Here is a 19,554-nt window from a genome sequence, read left to right on the forward strand (position 1 = left end):
CTGTGATTATTTCAAATTGAGAATAATTTAAACATTAAAATAACATAAAATGATTTAACATTAGATATTTAATTATATGCGATATCCCTAGAATGTTTGCTTGATTTATCGTATATTATAAAATGTATATTCAGGAAAATATTTACTGATTTAACTAATCATTTTCAATATAAAGGTGAACTTTCTTTTGGAAGCCAAGACAGATTATAATCCATTAATATATCTTTCAACAAAAAGGATGAAATCTTCCACTGGGTAGGCTGATAAACTCTTTCGTGTCAAAACTAAGCCTCTTTATCATGATAACCCAGAATAATGGTCGGCTGCTCTAGGCACTTTATCTACTTTACAGATGAAAAATCAGTTCTACTTTCATGGAATTAGATTAATGCCATAACAGGAAATACTTCTAGGGCTGAACTTGCTTCATGTCTTCAAAGCTGCCTGTAAATTTAAAGTACTTCCTGAACTCAAAAGATAAGACAGGAGAAAGAAAAAGAAAAACAGTACAGTGACCCTTTTACTGAAGGAAAATATTGCTTCCTGAAAAAGATGTTGAAAGCTACTTGCTAAGGGCATTATGCTCTAGAAAGCCTAGGGCAAGTCTGTTTCAGTGGAACATAAGGATTCTGGTCATAGATCAGATAGTTGCTATAAATCTGTTCCTTCTATAATCCTTTTTGATAAACTTACTTTAAGTCTTCCCAGTGAAACCTAAAATAATAACTTTCTCACCTTTTAGTATACACAGAATTGCTTACTCTTTTACATATGACATTTTATGAAGGATTACAGTTTTACACATTTGGGAAAATGCTGACTACAAACTCTAGAATTAAATTTTGGTTCAGAATGTAGATCAAAGGCAGTGAATTCAGTTGACACCTTATCAGGTAGTCTAACATAAAAAACAGGCCACATTATCTAGAACATATAAAAGAGTTTTTTGAATGGTGATGATACTGAAGATGATATATATAATAGATAATTAGGAGGAAAAGAATATTAACTGTCTGTATGCATTGAAACATATCCATATAAAATCAGAGATGAAAATAAAACTAATGATTATATAACCTAAAAAGAGAGGGTAAAGGAGGAAATGAACCCACCATGAAAACAGTAAAGAAAATTTAGAGACAGAACACGATCTATCAATTTATGCATATCGGGTTGCTTACAACATGCTCATCACTATAGAGTATACAAAATAATAATATTCAACAGATGCATACTGAGCATAATAAATACCAGGCACTATGCTAGTTGCCAGAGGTAATATGGCTATTAAGAGAGGCAAGGCCGGGCGCAGTGGCTCATGCCTGTAATCCCAGTACTTTGGGAGGCCGAGGCGGGTGGATCACGAGGTCAGGAGTTCGAGACCACTCTGGCTAACACGGTAAAACCCTGTCTCTACTAACGATTAAAAAAAAAAATTAGCTGGATGTGGTGGTGGGCACCTGTAATTCCAGCTACTCAAGAGGCTGAGGCAGGAGAATAGCTTGAACTCGGGAGGTGGAGGTTGCAGTGAGCTGAGATGGCACCATTACACTCCAGCCTGGGTGAAAGGGGAGACTGCCTCAAAAAAAAAGAGAGAGAGAGGGGCAAGGACCTTACCTTCTTATTAGCTGGCATTCTAGGAGGGTTTAAACAAGTTAATTACCAAATGGCGATAACTGCAACAAAGGAGACAAGCATGGTTATATAAGGTGGGGGTTGGAGGGATATTATGAAAATAGCTCATGGAGGAACAGGGAAAGCTATTTTAGATAGCTAACCAGAAAATGACTCTCTAAGAGGATGGCATTTGAGTTGAATGTTGAAGGTAATACATGAGTCAGCCCTTAGAAAACAGTGAAGAGCATTCCAGGAAGGAGTAAGAGTGAAGGACTTTCGAAGGAAAAGGGCTTGGTTGTTAAAGGAATAATCAATGAGAAAGAACTAGAATAAGATGATATTCGACAGGTAGGAGGAAAGCCATGTAAGACATATAGGGCTTTATACACCATGGCAGAAAGTTTGGAGTTTATTCTATGAGCAATCATCGGCAGCCATGAAAGGGATTTAAACATCAAAATGTTTTATGCTGGTTTGCATTTTTAAAAGGCCACTCCAGCTCTTCTGTGAATGGTTTGAAAGGGTTAAAAAGTAAAAGGAGATCAGTCAGGAGGCTATAGCAGTAGGGCAGGAGAAAAATACTAATGGTCTGTAATAGAATGGTAATTGCTGATAAAAGAAGAGTAAATGGGTTCCAGATATAAAGACAGGGACTTATTGAAGGAAAAGAAAAAATCAAGGATGACTCCTAGGGTTTGGCTAGGGCACATGAGTCAAATCCTACAGTGGTACCATATACAGAGATGTATTAAACATAAGAGAAACAGGATTGACACTGTATATTAAGATGTCTATTTGCATATAATAATCAAAATAACCAGTTGGTCATTAAGTTTGGAGATCAGAAAAGAGGTATGCGCTAAAAATATACATTTGGAAATAGTTTTTTGGATGGTACTTTTGGCCATGAATCTAACTAAGAAACCTATGACAATAAATACATAAATACCAAAAATATATAAACAAATTACAGAACTTCAGATTTTGTCAAACTTTTATTGGTCCAAATTTCTTCTTAGAATTGTTTACTGATTAAACATTGTTTTTCACTTATAATATTGCTTCTATCTTTTCTTTTTTCAATTGCTTAGTGTTATGACCACTTTGACTATTTTGTTAATTTTATTTAAAAAGGCTTTAGATTTAATTCTATTTTCTTGTTTTCTATTTTATTACTTTCCGTTTTTGTATTTATCACTACCTGTCCTCCTTTATTTTTCTTAGTGGATTCCTTAAGATTTTCTATATGCAAAACGTCATCTACAAATAGGAGTAGTTTCACTTCTTTCCAATCTTAATGCCATTTCTATTTATTGCTTATTTGCTGGGGCTACTACAATTTTCAGTAGAAATTTCATTACCCCTTGATCCTAAGATTGTCTCCTATGTTTTTCATAAAAGTTTTATCATTTTACATTTAAGTCTGTGATCCATCTACTTGATTTTTCTATCAGGTCAAGGTTCACTTTTTGGTCTTTTGGCCACTTTTCACTTTTGATGTCATGTTGCAACATTTTGAAAAGGCTATCTTTTCACCAATTAGTTGGCTTTATACCTTTGTCAAAAATCAGTTAAGCACATTTATAGGGGCATTTTAATAATTTTTTAACTAGAATTTTTTGTTATTTTCTCATTAGTTGCCCTAAGGGTTACAATATACATCTTAATTTATAATAATCTACTTAAGAGTCATGGAAACTTTTTTTTTTTTTTGGAGACAGTAAATGAAGACTAAGAGGATGAAGACCTTTATGATTATTCAATTCCACTTAATGAATAGTAAATATATTTTCTATTCCTTATGATTTCCAGGCTGGAGCATAGTGGCATGATCTTGGCTCACTGCAACCTCCACCTCCCAGGTTCAAGCGATTCTCCTGCCGCAGCCTCCCAAGTAGCTGGGACTACAAGCATTTAAAGAGTTTATTATATTAATCTTCTTATTTACCATTCTGATTTTCTTCATTTCATCTTGTGAATTTAGTTTACCATCTGGTGTCCTTTTCTTACTCACTTCAAGAGCTTTGTTGCCATGCACCTCCTTTCTGCTGTTATCATCATATATATTACATTCTAATAAGTCATAGGGCCAAAATACAATTAAATACAAATTGTTATATGCATTTGCTTTTAAATGAGTTGAGAGAATAGTGAAGAAATATGTCACTATACTGTCTTTTGTAATTACTTACATAATTACCTTTATTGATGCTCTTTGTTTTTTGTGTATAGATTTAAATTGCTATCTGTTGTCATTTAATTTCAGCTTAAAGAATTTTCTTTAGTATTTCTTGGTAAGGCAGATGTTCCAGCAACGAACACTCTTAGACTTGCTTATCTAGGAAAATATTTCATTTTATTTTTGACATATTTTTGCTGGACATAAGGTTATTTGCTGATAATTTTTTTCTTTCAGCACTTTAAATATGTTATCTCATTACCTTCTGGCTTCATTGGTACCAGTGAGAAGTAAGCTGTTAATTTCGTGTTCCCCTGTCGTGATTTGCTGAGTTTAAGATTTTCCTTTTGTCCTTGTCAAATAGTCAAGATTTTGACTATTATGAGGCCAGGTGTGTATCTCTTTGCATTTATCCTACTTGGTGTTCAAAGAGCTTCCTAGATGTATAAACACATGTTTTTCAATAAATTTGGACTGTTTTTTGCCATTTTTTCTTCAAGTATTTTTTTCTGCCTTTATTTTCAGACATAATAGTAGTTATAGCATAGAACTGGGCATGAAAATATCTCCCCATTTACTAACCACATGACTGTGGATAACACACAACATTTTTTGTGTCTCAATTTTCTTACATGTAAAGGGGGATGAATTATATCAACCATATGTCACCTAATTCATAGGATTACTGTGAGGCTCAAGTTACATAATATCTAATTTAAAAACTAAACATTAAATAAATGTAAATGTATTTTTCCAAGGATAAAGTCTTCATCTATAAACCTTTGATCTCAGTTCCATCTAGTAGTTATCACTCTTCCACACTGCATTATCAGTCTTCTGTTCTATCATATCTTCCTTAGACAATATACAAACTCAAATCTCTTATATCTTTAAGCAAACCTTCCCTCTCACCCAACAGTCTTCACTCGATGTAATCTGCCTACTAGTACCATCTTTCTGATGGTATAGTGATTCTTAAACTCTCTGAGGTGAAGGCCAAGTTATTTTTTATCCTCTAGTCCAACACAGACCCATATACAGTGCTATTGTGCATAACTAGTTTACAGATTATACATAAGCAACTCACCACAGGTGCTCTCCAACATTCAAAGTCGTCCATTCCCTGTTCAATCAGAAATCTGATGATCGTGCACCAGGATGTTGGCAGTGTTAAACAAAATGTATAGGGTCCCATTAGTTTGGACTGAGCTCCTGCACTAGGCCCACCAGACCAAACCAAAATGGAGTCACTCAAGCTGATGTTCCACATCACTAAGCTAAAACATAGTTGTTTATCTTACTTTCCAAGAAATCAGGAGAAACAGATAATAGCCAGATCCCCAAACAGACCAGTTTTAGCTGGTATAAAGAAGTCCCCTCTGCTTTAACCTTTATAAGAAAAGTAACTTTGGAAATACCAATCCACGTTTTGTTTTCTGTTTTTGCTTTCCTCAGCCCTTTTCTGTCTATAAAGTCAACTTCCTCTGCTCAGCTTACTGGAATATTCATTCTATTTAATAGAATGAGGTTGTTGTCTGATTCTAGAATTGCAAATAAAAACCAATTAACATCTTTAAATTTGTTATAATTTTGTATTTGCTGGAAGGGGGTGTAAACTTGTTAAACAGTTTCCAAATAGTCTCAAATTTTATATTTCATTCATTACAGACTAAGATCAAATAGTTCTCAGACTATACTTTTCTCTGATAATTTTTTTCTATCACCAGTGGTGTGATCAAAATCCATTAGTCATTTTAGACAGCGATGACCTCCTATCTTTCATAACCATCCTTTTCTGTCTCTTCTGTTGATATTAATTTCTTTCTTCACTATTTAGGAAGCATTCCTTAAGATGTTATTTTCGGCATTCTTCCTGTATTCCAAACTCATTATGTATATAGACAATCATTTCTTCCTCTGGATTTACTAAAGGAGCCATGATTCTCTCAAGTCATGTAAAAGGGTAACCTCTACCTCATTTTACTCCACCACAGACAAATACTCATTTCCAAGGGCCTTTGCATCCTTTCCTACTTTCTTACTTATATCAGCCTCAACCTAGACTAATATAACACCTTTCTAATTAATGTATCTGTAACTAATCTTCCTCACCTCCAATTTAAAGACACATGGTCAAATTAATGTATCCAGCATAGTTTTGATCATAGTAGTTCCCTGCGTACTCAAAGTACTTCATTGTTTTAGCAATCCATACCAGTTTCAAATTTTACCACTGTTACTCTCATATGAATCAACTTTGGCAAGTCAACAATTCCTTTAATATAGCTGGCAACTGTAAACATTGGTAAATAGTTACTGAATGACTGACTTCAATGATTATTGGATTCAAATAATTTTGAAAATAAAAAAATCACTCTATACTGCTTATATCATGACTATATACTTTTATATTACTATTCTTACTTTACAAAAATCATCCCATAACCAATGCTATTTTCACATGTCTAATAATACTGCTGCTAGTTTTACTGTTGGATGAACTACATTCTAGCCTCCTGCTGCTACTGAGAAATGCATTAAAGTAGGTCACGTGGTTTTCTTCATGTCAACAAATGATGGCTCAATTAGGCAGATAAGTATCTACAGCCCTCAGCAGAATCTTCAGTCCATTCTTAGCAGTTTAGAAAAGCACTTTGGTTAGCATTAGAGCCAAGGAAAGGAACACTTGTAATTCTTTAAGCATTCAATTAAATTTTTTTAATTCAAGACTGGCTATTGAATGTTTCCAAACAAACAGTGTGGAAGTAGACATTCATCATGAATGAGCACTCTAAAATCTGGTGTGTATGTAAATTTCTTAATGAATGAGATTATGACATTTCTGATACACTCTTTGCAGTATAAACACTTATGGATGATCCATTTTGGTAATTTTGTCATCAACAGATGATTCTATGTTGGTTTGCTAATTAATGGGCAGTGTTTGCACGCACAGAGCCAAAGGCATTTCCAACTAAAAGATACATAGAGCTACTGCTGAGTCACTTTGTAAAATAAAGCCTTCCAGTTCATGAAAGGAAATCTCAGGAATGCAAAGTAAAAAAGAAAAATCATGAAGCAAAAAGGTTCCAGAATAGACAAATACCTAAATATTTAGACATCAGTTTATCTACTCTTTTCTAAAAATTCAATCTAATGAATTAGATTTTTCCCACCCTAAGAAATTAGAAGTAATTTAAAAAGGAGGTTGAAGATGAAACACTACCAGCTCCAGAGCTGGTAAAATTATTAAAATGTATATATAAGTACTCAAAATATATAACAATTTGAGTAACTTAAAATAAAAGCAAATAAATGTATACACTTGAAGAGACTCACAGAATAGTCCTATAAGTAACAGACGTTATAGATGATGATCCCGTGTCATGAAGAAAATTGAATTGTATTCATGGAACTGATGAAGAAAGAAAGAACTACATCAATATTTGGAAGAGGAAAATTTAAAGTAGGGTTCACTTCGGCAATAAACGATTATAGATAAATGATACACTCCTAAACTAAGTTTCAATAATACTAACAGCAGTGCTAAATTTATCTAAATGAAAAAAATACTATAATCATTTATCTCTATTGCCAATATAAGGATGATCAATGTGAGATATCCCTCAATAGCATGGAAATAACAGATATTAATACTGCCTTTTAGTCAACCATCAACCCACTAAGTAGGATCAGATATGGAATATGTCCTGTCTGAATATATTAACAAATCTACAAAAGGATTATGCTGGGGGTTAGGGTAGTGTTGGTGCATTATGAAAGAGAAACAAAAGCAAATGTTTGTGCTACTTTTAAAAAAAAAATAAAAATTCTGTTGCTCAGGCTGGAGTGCAGTGGTGCAACCATGGATCACTGCAGGCTTGACCCCCTGGGCTCAAGGGAGCCTCCCACCTCAGCCTCTCGAGTAGCTGGGACCTCAGGCACAAGCCACCGTGTCTAAATATTATTATTTTGGTAGAGACAGGGACTTGTTATGTTGACCAGGCTGGTCTTAAATTCTTGGCCTCAGGGATCCTCCTGCCTTGGCCTCCTAAAGTGCTGGAATTATAAGCATGAGCCACTGCATCTGGCCAACACTACTTATTAAAGAAGAGCTCAGGAAGGCTTTTGTCTATGGAATTTAATTTTTTCAGGTCCCTACTAAAGAGATAAATGTATCTTATTGATTGATTGAGATAGAGTCTTGTTCTGTTGCCCAGGCTGGAGTGAAATGTATCTTACTGATTGATTGATTAATTGATTGGAGACGGAGTCTTGCTCCGTTGCCCAGGCTGGAGAACAGTGGCACAATCTAGGCTCACTGCAACCTCCACCTCCTGGGTTCAAGCAATTATCATGCCTCAGCCTCCCGAGCAACTGAGATTACAGGTGCCAGCCACCACACATGGCTAATTTTTGTATTTTTAGTGGAGATGAGATTTCACCATGTTGGGCATGCTGGTCTCAAACTCTTGACCTCAAGTGATCTGCCCACCTCGGCCTCCCAAAGTGTTGGGATTACAGGCGTGAGCCACCATGCCCAGCCTCAGATGCATTTAAAGATTGATTTATTCAAGTCCCATTATCCTGACTGTAGTTGCCATTACATTCCAATGCAAGCTTGCCTAAAGAAACAGATATGCGGATTAAGCAGATACAAACATTTGGGCCCATGTGATAACTATATTTCCTACTATAAATAAATAAGGCAATCTATTGGTTTTTATAATCATTCTCTTGGAACCTGGTAAATGGAATCATTCTTGCCTCCTTTCCTTTTCTCATCTCCAACTGTCAGCCCATCAGAAAAATTTTTGTGAGCTCTTCTTCCAAATATATCTAGAATCTGAACCATCTTTAACACTTCCACCATAAGTCTAAGCTACCATCATCTCTCACGTGGGCAGCCTCTTAATAGTTCCCCGTGCTTCAACACTTGCCCAACCACCATCTATTTTCTATATAGTAGCCACATCTTACACACCTGGCTCATAGCTCCTTGTAGAACCCATCTCCTTCCACCCGCCTTGCTCTGTCTCAAACACTCCAGGCATATTTCCTTCTTAAGGCCTCTGCACTTGTCCCCTCTGCTTGAAATGTGCTTTCCCCAAACAGCTGTATGGCTTTTTTCTTCACTTCCTTCGGGCCTCTTCTGAATGTCAACTTAACCATTAAGTCATTCTCTACTATTTATTCCCTAGTATATATTGAGAGGTGGTAGAATGTAAGAATTAAAAGCTTAGAAGCAGCCTAAAGAAATGAAAATCGATGTTCTTTTTAAAAAATAATTTTTTATTTTTATAAAATGAGATGGGGTCTTGTTATGTTGACCAGGCTGGTCATGAACTTCTGGCCTCAAGCAATTCTCCCATCTCGGCCTCCTAAAGTGCTGGGATTACAGGTGTGAGCCATTGCGCCCAGCCAAAAATTGGTGTTCATACAAAAACTTATGTGCAAATATTCACAGCACCTTTATCTGTAATAGCTCCAAACTGGAAACAACCAAGATGTCTTTCAATAGATGAACAGAGGGAAGTGGGTGGGCAACATGAAGGACCACTGTGGTGACAGATATATTTGGAGCCTTGACTATATCAGTGTCAATATGATGGTTATGATATGTTTCTATAGTTTTGCAAGAAGTTACCTCAAGAGAAACTGAGTAAAAAGTACATGAGATCTCTCTGTATTATATTACAACTTCATATGAATCTACAAATTATCTCAAAATAAAAAAAATTAATTAAAAAAAGCTTGGACACAAGCCAGTCTGATGGATTCAAAATCCTGGGTCTGCTACTTTTAGCTGTGAAACCTGGAGAAAGTTAACATGTCTGTGCTTCTGTTTCTTCATCAGTAAAATAGAGGTAATAATGGTACCAATCTAATCAGGTTGTTTGAGGTAAAGGAATTACTATATGTAAAGATCTTAGAATGGTATGTGGCCCAGAGTAAGTATCATATGAGTATTAGCTATTATCGTTAATAATTTCAGAGAATAATGTCTGCTATACTGTCTATTTTAACATATGCTCCCGATTCACAGTATAACACTATCTGGTACATAATAGGCACTGGATAAATACTTGTTGAATGAAAACATGAAAGCTCCTGATAGATGAATTTGCTTTTAGTGTACTGATAGAATCCCTCTTCTGGATATCCAAGTTTGAGAGTATCACTAGTCAAACATTTTTTCCTTTTGTATTTGTATAACTGATTATGGCATACCATAAACATTTTCTATATTAGACAGTTCCTGCTCCTCTTCTGGTCATGAAAACTCTCTTAGCTCAAAGTCTATTAATATTACACCTAACTTGACTGAAAGAACTGATAGATATTTTTTAAACATCTTCCTTCCCTACTCCCACGGCAGATATGAATTATGGTAATAAGACCACTTGACTAAAGAATATGCAAGTGTCTGCAAATAATTCTAACAATCTTTTTCATGCATACAAAAATTGCTCAGAATTAATTCTTAAAATTGGGATAGTTTGTTGCAAGTTATAACTTCACTATATTAAACTACTATTATGTGTTGAATCTCAAATTGATTCTAGGTAACATAATTTAATGTTGTAAGAGACATAAGGTCAATGTAATAATGCATTTCATAATTAGCACAAAATCAGTTTCCTAATTGAATAGTTTAAATAATTTTCAACTAAGAAGATTTGCTAAGTGTCTTTTATGACTCTCCACTATTAGTCTACTTTAAGATGTTTTCCCTCCAAGTTCTCTGTAACTTTAGGACAATTTATCTAAACTTTTCCATTGGCAATCATTTCAGTGTACAAAAAGTTCCAAAAATAAAAACACAGAAAATACTTTTATCCATTTTCATCTGTTGTCACATTTTTACCTCATTTTCTTTATCATCTATGTTCAGTTGTATTCTTTCTTTTTCTGTATGTATGCATAATATTCTCTTGTGATTGAGTTGAGATGCATTCTGGGCCAGAAACTGCATAGATAATGTTGTGTACTTCTCAGGGACAGATAAACACATAAGGAGGCAAACAATGTTCATTTGACTCTCACTGGAGGTGATCATTGTGATCACCCTGTCACTGTGTTGTCTGATTTCTCCACTGCATTGTTGCTGTTTTTCTCTTCTCCCATACAACATTTCAAGACCATGTAAATATTCTGTTCTTTGTCGACATATCTGTCCTCTTAGATGTTACAACCGTTGATGATTTTTGCCTGATCTAATCTTTAACATGATGACTGCAAAATGAGGTTTTCTCGTTTTGTTTTTTCCCAACTCTAGCACAACCTCCACATTTGCTGGTCAACTTTCGGCATGCCATTGTAAGCAAACTATCTTCATTTTCTATCCATCCACCCATCAGTGATTGGAATGGTCTTATAAAATTCTTTATTTCCAAAAGCTTATAATTCATTACTGTATTTAATTATTTGATGCTCAAATTGTCCTAGATTTTACCAGTGGGGAACTCTTCAAGCTAGATTCTGTATACTTAACAAACAACTTATCTTACTTTTTAGCATTTCCTTACTTTTTGGCATTACAACATGTTCTAGGTTCATCTTGTACCTACCCTGCCCCGGACTGAAGCCAGTCATTTGAGTGAAGAGCTTTAGTTTTAGTAGGCATTAGGGACTGAACTGTGCTCCTCAAAAAATCATAATCAGGTACTAATCCTATAAACGTTAGCTTATTTAGAAACGGTCTTTGGAAGTTAAGATAAGGTCACAATGAACTAGAGTGGGCCCTAATGAGTGGATTACTCTGATAAAAAGAGTAAAATTTGGACAGATAAACATAGGGTGAATGTCATATGACAATGAAGGCAGGAATTGAAGTTATATTGTCACAAACCATCAAGCTCCAAGGATTATGCACAACCACCAGAAGCTAGGAGACAGGCATGGACAGGTTTTCCCTCTGCCTTCCCAAGAAGGAACCAACCCCACAAACACCTTCGGTTTGGAGCTCTGGCCTCTTGAACTATGAAAGAATAAATTTCTGTTAAGTTTGTGGTAATTTATTACAGCAGCCTTAGGAAACTAACAGTGGGAAATAACGCTAGGTGTGTCACTACTACTTTTATGACTTTGCTCCTTTGCTCTTTCAGCAATAGAGCTAAGAAATATGTGAATGTCTCTTCTCACACACACACACACACACACACATACATATACATACACAAAAATACATGCACACACATCAACAGATACATACACACACAGAAATGTCCATATTTACACAGACACCTCCAATCCAATTCCTCTACACAGAGTTCTTACCTGTCTTCCTCCTGTCTATATGTTTGTCCCTTTTTCCATAGTGAGAACCCAGGCTCACTCATTTGCTCAAAATAGTCTCTGATTTAGTTTACCCATACCATTAAAATAAACCTACAGGCCGGGCGCGGTGGCTCAAGCCTGTAATCCCAGCACTTTGGGAAGCCGAGGCAGGCGGATCACAGGTCAGGAGATCGAGACCATCCTGGCTAACACGGTGAAACCCCATCTCTACTAAAAATACAAAAAATTAGCCGGGCGTGGTGGTGGGCGCCTATAGTCCCAGCTACTCGGGAAGCTAAGGCAGGAGAATGGCGTGAACCCAGGAGGTGAAGGCTTGCAGTGAGCTGAGATCGCGCCACTGCACTCCAGCCTAGGCAACAGAGCCAGACTCCGTCTCAAAAATAAATAAATAAATAAAATAAAATAAATAAATAAACATACAAAAATGAGTTCAGGATTTGTCTGCAATTCTTCATTTCTCTCCCACCCACCCCAAGCTAAGGACATATAGTTGAATCTGGTGTTCATAAATTAGTCCTCATTTCTTCCTTCATTTCTTTCTCCTTTATCCCCCTTCGGTATGGATATAGTATTCATTTTACTTTAAAATTGAGTTTATCAATGAGAAGACATGGACACAGGGAAGGGAACATAACACACAGGGGCCTGTTGAGGGTTAGGGGGTTAGGGGAGGGATAGCATTAGGTGAAATACCTAATGTAGATGATGGTTGATGGGTGCAGCAAACCACCATGGCACATGTATACCTATATAACAAACCTGTACACTCTGCACATGTATCCTAGAACTTAAAGTATAATTTAAAAAAAGATAAGTAAAAAGAAAAACAAACAAAAAAAAGAATTAAGTTCATTTGTTTGTTTATAATTTTAGGTCCCTGTCCCAGTGATATCATTTTTATTTAACTGTTCGAATATGTTGGACATCAACATGCTTTCAAAAGTTGAAACTATGCCCAGAAAGTATACCCCAATATCCAAGTCTCACTCCCTCCCACATCCCTTGCACCTCACTCTCCCTTCTACCTCTTGTAACTAATTTTATTGCTTTCTGCTTTATCCTTCCTGAACATACATTCTTTAATTCTCCCTTTTTCTTGTATGACAAGTAGCACTATGGGTATTTGTTTCTGCTTTTTGTTTCATGTAATATTTCCTGGAAATTACTCCATATATTTATAAAAACAGATAGCTTTTATAAACATAGTAGTCTATTATGTATGTTCCAGAGTATATTCAACCAATCTTCTAGAACTGGTCATTTATATGGTTTCCAATATTTTGCAATTATTAATAATGCTGCATGAATAACCTTCACAAAATTATTTCCAAATGCAATACAGACTGAATTTCTCAATTATACTAATTCCTATGGTGCAGCATTTTATGTTTAATCTCATATATAATGGGGGCTGTTTTAAAGGAATAGTTAACGGTATGAGCAAACATTCATTATATATTGACAAAAATCATATTGTGAAATAGTAGATATAATGCAAATTATATAAAAATGTATAGAGACATACATGCACATAAAATGAACATATATGATAGGATTATGGGTGATTTTTATATTCTCTGTACTCTTCTCTATTTCTCAAAAAGAAAAATACATTAAATTTACAAACAAGAACAGAGACTTCCACTTCTTTCTATATTTCCCCAAAAAGAAAAATAATACATTATACTTACAAACAAGAACAGAGACTTCTATTTCTGACTAAATAGGTACCCTAACACTGGCCTTTTGCTAAAAAGAACAACAAATGCTGGGTTAAAATAAAAAGAAAATAAAATAATCTTTTTTTGAAGTATATTGCTAAGTTGACACAGAATAATCAAAAGGTTAAAACAAAGTAAAAATGGAAATCCAGGGGGGTAGGCAAACACTCAGATTCTTTCATTCTGAGGGATATGCCAAGCCCTGTGCATTGAGCTTCAGTTTTCACAGCCATGTACAGAACTGGCAGTGATACACTGGAGTCGGCTCGAGAAAGCTAACCGTACATATCTTTTCCCAACTCCACGTTCAATGACTTCAGGTTGGTGTCATGAAATCAGCCATAGTGTGAAATAGAAAAATGTGAGAAATTAGGATTTTTGTTTTGCCCTGGACAGCCAGTTTTAAAATATTTACCAGGACACTACTGAACCCAAGGTTTAGGGGATAAATTCTAGGGTATATTAAAGATATGAAGTCTAATTAGACTCTCCACATAAAGTTGGGACCCTAAAGAGCTACACACGTTTAGTGTAAGAGTTGAATAGAATGATGTCTACCCCACAGAAGGAATAAGCAAGGAAATTAACCTCTTTCAAACTTGATGCTGGGTGCAGGTAAATACATCTTCCCTGAAAATTTAACCACAAGCCCACCCTCATGAAGGTTTATGGATCTGGGAACTCATGTTACCTATGCAGCCCACAAGACTTTAAGCCCAACATTTATTTGAATGTGTTCCCAGGTTGACAGTATCCCCAGACTTTTGGCAGATTCAAATGTAAATACTGTCTTTGGAAACATATCTTCATCTCAGTCTCAGAAATCACCACAAATAACGAATACAAGCTAACACACAGGAAAATAAGGCAGTTAGAGTAACAGCCAGTGGAAACAACAGACAGCAAAATCAGAACTGCATAAGCTTTAAATATTAGGCTAGGCACAAAACAGAAAATAAGTTTAATATATTTAAATAAATAAGAGGATTGTATATACGAGAATGAAGTTGAGTTTATCAAAATGATAAAGTAAACTGATTTCGGGGAAGAAATGAAAATGGAAGTAATGATTATTACATAAAATTCAATGTCAGGTAAAACAGAATATGAGACACTGCTGAAGATACAATTACCAATATCAGAAGATAGATCTGAAGAAATTATCCAGAACATAGCATATATGACAAAAAAGGGAAACTATATAAGAGGTTATGAGATATAGTAGAACAGTTAGTGACACATATATGGTTATGCTATAAAGAAAAGCATGTGAATAATAATAATAAAACTTAGGATAATGGTTACCCTCTGGGGTAGAGAGAGGCAGGGCAATTTTTTTTTTTTTTTTTTTTTTTTTTTTTTGAGACGGAGTTTTGCTCTTGTTGCCCAGGCTGGAGTGCAGTGGCGGGGATCTTGGCTCACCGCAACCTCCGCCTCCCAGGTTCAAGCAATTCTCCTGCCTCAGCCTCCCGAGTAGCTGGGATTACAGGCATGTGCCGCCATGCCCGGCTAATTTTGTATTTTTAGTAGAGGCAGGGTTTCTCCATGTTGGTCAGGCTGGTCATGAACTCTTGACCTCAGGTGATCCTCCTGCCTCGGCCTCTGTGCTGGGATTACAGGCATAAGCCACCATGCCCAGCCATATTTTATTTCTTTAGACAGGTGTTTAAGTACATATATGGTCTCTGTGTTTAAGTAAAATTTTTATTTGGAGATACCACCAGAGGTGGGGGGAGAGACGCGCAGCCTGTCTGAGCCCTAGCCCCAAGTAATGCTACTGCCCTTGCATCGTCTTGGAGACCCCCTTCCCAACTAAGTGCCTCTTTGCATAGCAGTGGCTCCCATCCCCATGCTCTCTGGTACCACAACAGCTGGACGGGTAGTGGCGGGTTAGCGAGGCACAGCACACGACCTACTGGACCAGCCACTGGGAACAATGAGTCTGTGGTGGCCAAATCCAGCCTTGTCCTCCACTTTATCAAGGGACAATTTCGAGAGTACCAGGAGAGCATAATCAGAGCAGCCTTCCTTACACAGACTGTCTGCTTAGATGACACAATAGTCAAGTTTGAGATCTGGGGCAGCACTGGACAGGAGCAGTATCATAGCCCAGCCCCCACGTACTATGAAATCACCAAAAAAGATACATTTGCACCAGCCAAGAAATGGGTGAAGGAGCTACAGAGGCAGGCCAGCCCCAACACTGTCACTGTACTTGTGGGTAACAAGGCAGACCTGGCCAGCAAGAGAGCCCTGGAATTCCACGAAGCACAGGACTATGCAGACGACGACAGTTGACTGTGGAGACATCAGCAAAGACTGCAATGAACGTGAATGAAGTTTTCATGGCGAGAGCTAAGAAGATTCCTAAGAATAAGCCCCAGAGTGCACCTGGTGCTCCAGGCCAAAACTGAGAACCACCCAGCCAGCAAGAGCCAGTGCTGCGCAACTGAGCCTCTCTTGCCTGCCCACTGCAACCACTTCCTCTGCCTGAACGACTAGACTGGAATCCATTCTCACCAATCACACTCAGCAACTGGGGCCACCACTGGGGACAGGGGAAGGGGCCCACCATGATTTCTCCATATAATCATTTCTCCATATAATCTCTGATCAAGGGCCAGAGTGAGTTATTCCACCTGCGCCTTTCTGTACAAATACTAATTCAATTTTAAGTCTTAGGTCACTTTTTAAATAATATTGATTTTCTGCTCTTCCCACTTCCTTCCCTTTCTATTGCTCTCCTACTTTTCCTTTGCTGGTAGCAGCCACATGCTCCTGTTCCCCTCACCCTTGTATATGACGGCGGGGTTGGAGCAACTACCCTTTCTTTGCCTCTTGCGGAACAGACTCAGCAAGAGCATCCGCATCCATACCTTGTTTGGCGTGGTCTTGGGTTCAGGTGATGAGCAGCTAGGGAAGGGAGAGGTAGCTCTTCCTTCAGCTGGCTGTCATCAGGCTGCAGCCCCCTCCCCACTCCTAACTCCCAGCTGGGAAACCACAGAATTGCCACAGCATTATTGTGACAGCCATGAACCCATTGCCCACAACTCCTCCACCCTCAGTCACCGTGACCTCTGGCACTAAGCCCTGTTCTGACCAAATCACAATAATGAGTACTGGGGAGTAGGTAGGTAAAGGGGGAGTGGGAAGGGATGGAATTGACTTTTTCTCTATTTTATATTCTATGTTTTCTTCAACATGTAACCTATCAGTATCTTGTCAATATAGTCAGCCCATTGATCGACCTCAAATAAATTTTTTTTTATATTTGGGAATTTAGATATACAGAAAAATTGCAAGTTTAATATACAGACTTCCTATGTACCCCTCATCCAATCTGTTCTAATGTCACTATCTTAGCATCTTACATTAATGTGGTACATTTGTCCAAACCAAGAAACCAATGTTGGTGGATTATTGACTAAAGTCAAGACTTTATTTAGATTTCACCAGTTTTTACACTAATATCCTATTTCTATTCTGGACCTGATCCAGGAAACTATGTAACATTTACTTGTCATGACTCTGTAGACTCTTCTTGTCAGTGAGATGTTCGTAGTCTTTCTTCATTGTTCACAACCTTGACAGTTTTCAGGAATGCTCAACTTATGTGGTAGAATGTCCATCAGTTGGGATTTGTCTGATGTTTTCCTAATGATTAGATTGAGGCTACATGTTTAGGGAAAGAATATCAGAGAGATGAAGTTTCCACCTCTTCACATCAACATGACTTCCCATTTGTGATGTTAACCTTGATCACTTAGTTAACATAGTTGTTTACCAATTTTCTCCAATGGAAATAGTCAAGTCAGTATTTCGCTGTCTTCCAAACTCAATTTTTGGATATGACTCACTCAATCCAGCTCATACTCTCAAGGAGAAGGGAAGTAGGATCCACCTTCTGGAGGGGGCAATATGTTATTTGGAATTCTTCTGTCAGGGATATTTATCTCTTCTACTCCATTTACTTATTTATACAATTTATACATAACACTGTGAACTCATGTATATTTACTCAATAATTTATCCTTAATCCAATGCTACACGTTTTATTTTGTTGCTCTAATTATTCCAGCTATGGTCACTCAGAGTTCTTTCATGTTGGCTCATGTGTCCCTTTTGGCATGCTTAATCTTTATTATTTTTAAGAAATCTCTTGCCTTCTGGCACTACAAGATATTCCATGCTTATGTTGTATTTTCTCATCACCAGCCTCAGAATCAGTCATATTTAAAAGGAGTCCTGGATCCTTTTATTGGAGAATAGGATTTACAAACTGGGATGTGAGCATTGGATGTGTTTGTGGCTACTGGGGTATCACTGCTTCTAGGCCTTCTCAGTAAACACAGCTAGGAAACATATGCATGTATACTAATCCACATATACACATGTATCTATAATTATTTCTGCATCTATCCATCTACATATATTAAGCTAAACATGAGTAAATACTTATATCTCCAACTCTAATCCAGTACTACAGGTTTCATTCTGGCTCTCCCCTCTTGTTTATTTATCTGTAACATCCCTTCCTGACAGTGAGAAATCTAGCTTCCACCATTCATCATCCATTTACTTATTTGTTCAATCCCAGGATACATGTAAAGGGGTTCAGAACTGTTAACCCATACTGTTATGAGAAACAAATTTACCAACTAGAATAGAGTGTTTCTATAGTGTTTCTTAGTCTTTAGCTTTACATTGTCCAATCAAAACACCATTTTCCAAAGTTACTTAGGTCAGCTCCTTTTCCCCCACCCATTCAGTGAAGTTATGCCATACATTTGTAATACAATTAGATTCATTTGTTACAGCTTGCATTCCATCCTGAAATCCCTAACATTTAAAAAACCTGCATACATTAAAATTAACCCTTTGTGATGTACAGTTCTTTGGGCTTTAACAAATGCATAGAATCACGTATCCACCACCATAGTACCGTACAGAACAGTACATTACCCTAAAAATTGCCTTTTGTATCCCCTTTGTAGTCAACCACTTTTCTTTCCCATCATTTGTAATTTCAATACCTGAAATAACTGAAACATTAGGATGCAAAAATTAAAAATCATGAGTCTTCACAGAATAAAACCTAAAACTGTCAGAAGAGTTACTGCTTAACAGTTAAACTGTAGGGAGAGTTACTACTTAAAAGTTATTGAGTTCTAGACAGGAGAAAAAACATCTAATTCTTTAATTAACTTTTTCGTGGTATTATTCCACAACGTGCAAGATTATGAGATCAACTTTGAAGTTGTTCATGGTAAACAGAGTTGGATTCCAATCCTAAGCAACTACTTTCTGCATTTATAAAATATTTTCCAGGGATGGAACCTACAAGCTTTGGTCATAAAAATGTTTTGAATTTTTAATTGCTTAAAATAAAGCCAAAACTATTTATTAAAAACAAAATCACAGTGTAGTAACAAAAAAATAGAAAACTACCTTACAGTCTATTCATTTTGCTATATTAATTATGTGATTATTAGATCTTAATAGATGTGGTATGATAGCTGCCCAGTTTCATAGATCTAAAGCACTCACTTTCAAGGATAGCTCTTCAAGTAGACTAACAGATAAGAGAAAAACAATAAAAATGTCCAGGTTGCTTATTTGTACTTCCTCTTCCCGACCTCAACCCACTAGAGTATGAAAGTTTCCATTTTATTTACAATTAATAGCGTGCTAAGTCTACAGGTTTCACATATTACAGGTTGTGAGAATCATGTCCCA

At 36.6% G+C, this 19,554-nt stretch overlaps 1 protein-coding gene and 1 pseudogene across 6 annotated transcripts in view; one reads left to right on the plus strand and one right to left on the minus strand.

Moving 5' to 3' along the window:
- ADK (adenosine kinase) overlaps positions 1–19,554 on the minus strand; it is a 599,984-nt gene that overhangs the window by 296,782 nt on the left and 283,648 nt on the right. The gene's annotated exons all lie outside the window — the stretch shown is intronic.
- On the plus strand, positions 14,129–16,320 carry LOC129480388 (ras-related protein Rab-5C-like; annotated as a pseudogene).

The sequence above is a fragment of the Symphalangus syndactylus genome, chromosome 4 (genome assembly GCF_028878055.3).
Source record: "Symphalangus syndactylus isolate Jambi chromosome 4, NHGRI_mSymSyn1-v2.1_pri, whole genome shotgun sequence".
NCBI lineage: Eukaryota > Metazoa > Chordata > Mammalia > Primates > Hylobatidae > Symphalangus > Symphalangus syndactylus.